We start from the raw sequence: 2,420 nt of genomic DNA on the forward strand, positions 1-2,420 counted from the left end.
CGCTCAGCAGCGGCTCCAGCAGCTCCAGGACCAGCGCGTTCTCGGACTGCTTGGTCACCAGCACCTCGATCAGGTCCCACACCCGGATTTGGAAGTCCCGCTGGTGTGCATTCTCCTTCTGCAGCTTGTTCTTCTCGTCCCTCCAGGCCTGAATGCGCAGCTTCTGCTCGGCGAAGAGGCCGGCGAGGTTCTGGTCCAGGTCCATCATGGCCTCGTCCCCCAGCTCCTCCTCATCATCCTCGCTGTCTGCTCCACCCAGTGCCTTCCCAGCCTGGAGCACGGCCATCAGCTGCTCCCGGAAGCCCTGGTCCACATCCTTGTCGCGATCCTCCTCCTCGCTCTCCTCTTCCTCCTCGCTCTCTGAGTTTTTGTCTTCTTCACTATCTGAGCTCTTGTCCTGTGTGTCCTTTAGCTGCTGCTTATCGGCATCGTGAGTGACCACCATTGTCGTCCTCGTCCTCACTTGCCTTGGGGTTCAGCACCCCCAGGATTAGCTGCAGGGCCCGCGGTGTCAGGTGGGAGCAGATGTGGCCAAACATACTCCGTGCCACCAGGGCGGAGCCGGGGCAGGGTCCTGCTAGCTGACTGGCCACCCGACCCGGGACCAATGACCTACTGGTGGCCTTGGAGCGGGTCCGGCGGGTCTTCTCTGCCAGGCTCTTCTTGATGCAGGTCTGGATGTCACCGAGCAAGTCACAGCTCTCTGCGGGAGACCTGAAGAGGTGGATGCCCACCAGGAGCAGCAGGTGCTGGAAGGCAGTGGCCTTGGCCTTGGCCTCAGAGGAGTGGGCCTCCAGCTCCTTCAGAGTCCGCAGCATCTGGTCCCAGGACTGGCGCTGCTTTGTAGTGAAGGGGGCCACGGTGGCCACGTTGCGGCTGTGATTCAACAGCTGGTCTCCCAACTGCACCAGGCGGGAAGCCCAGGGCTACTTACCCTGGGTACGGGCCTGGGTCAGCCAGGGCTATGTGCTGAGGGTCTGCAGCAGACTAAAGAAGGCGCTGCTGACAACCTCTTGGGTCTGGCTCTCCAGAGGGAAGGACAACTGCTGCTTGGTCTCTGGGATCTGGACTGTGGGCTTCTTTGTCTCAAAGAATGAGTGGAACAGACAAAACCTGGCCACCTGTTCCACCAAGGACTCTTGCGTCTCCAGCCGCAAGGTGTCCACAATGCTGACCAGTCGGAGGATGATCCATTTGCGCAGCCGGAACACAGCCTGCTCAGGCACGTGCAAGGACGCATCCTGGGTTTTCTTCTGGTTGGGGTTACTGAAGTCAACCAAGGAGTCCAGGTCGGGCTGGAGAAACATGTCCTGCAGCCAGGCCACATAGTCCTGCAGGGTGCGGGGACTCAGGAACCTCATGACCGGCCAGAAGGTAGGCATGACAGGGAGGCCTTGGTTGGTGACAGAAGAGAAGGCCACCAGCAGGGCTAATTGCCGCTCAGGGTCTTCCCGGCAGCCCTCGAGGAAGGTGTCCACGTACTCGTACATCTCAGGGGCAAACTTGAACTGGTTTGGGACCTTAGCAGTGACCAGGTGTTCCCCGTAGTGGCAGATCAGGTTGCCTCGCATCACCAGCTGCAGCTGCTCCAGGGACAGCAACGGCAGAGCCGTGTCCAGCAGGTGGAAACACAGATAACTGGCTGGCCAGAACTGTTTCTTCAGCAGTCCTTCTTCCACTACCTTCTTCCAGAACAGTGGGAACTTGTCCTCCTTAAATGCCATGTGTAGCAGATCCCGAGCCACAGCGGGCAGCTTGTGCTCCTTCTTGACGGCAGCGGTGGCCGCCTTCAGCACGTTCACCAACCTGGGAATATTCTTGCTGGAGAATAGTTCGACTGGACCCATGAGGTTTTCAAGCTTCATAGGCACCTTTTGCTGGGCCAGGAGGAAGAGCTCTGGGTGCTCAGGGGAGCTGAGTACCACGTTCAAGTTGGCCTTGAGGACCTTTGCCAGGACCTCCTGTAACATGGCCTCCGGGATCTCGGAAAGGATGTCCACCAGGGCCTTCTGGGGCTGCTCCTGCAAGTGGTTGTGGTGCTGGGCCAGGACCTGCAGCAGCTTCACCGACCTCATCAGTGTCTCCTGGTCTTTTACCAGCCGACCTGACTGAAAGAGGGCTAGTACCCTGAACAGGTTTGCAAAGAGAGTGGGTCTCATCATTGCCTTCTTCACCTTCTCCAGGTCGTATTTTTCTTTTATCTGCCCCAGAATGCTGCTCAAGGGGATGTCTTCAAAAGACTGCAAGAGCTGAGCCAGGGCCAGACGGAAGCAGGGCCGAGCGGTTTCTCGCCCGACCCCACACCCAATGGCGAGACGCTTCAGGGCATATTTCATCTCGGAGCCCTCTGGCCTTGTGCGCAGATACTCCAGCAACTTCTCCGTGGCCTCAAGCCGTGTCTCCTGCTGCGGCTTTGGCAA

The 2,420-nt window shown here is 58.9% G+C and overlaps 1 protein-coding gene and 1 pseudogene across 2 annotated transcripts in view; both read right to left on the minus strand.

The window, feature by feature from the left end:
- The window catches only part of SAMD12 (sterile alpha motif domain containing 12), a 482,055-nt gene that overhangs the window by 393,168 nt on the left and 86,467 nt on the right, over window positions 1–2,420 (minus strand). The window lies entirely within an intron of this gene.
- LOC114006985 (myb-binding protein 1A pseudogene) overlaps window positions 1–2,420 on the minus strand; it is a 39,816-nt pseudogene that overhangs the window by 1,431 nt on the left and 35,965 nt on the right.

Source organism: Tupaia chinensis, unplaced genomic scaffold, assembly GCF_000334495.1.
Source record: "Tupaia chinensis unplaced genomic scaffold, TupChi_1.0 Scaffold000017_1, whole genome shotgun sequence".
Taxonomy (NCBI): Eukaryota; Metazoa; Chordata; class Mammalia; order Scandentia; family Tupaiidae; genus Tupaia; species Tupaia belangeri.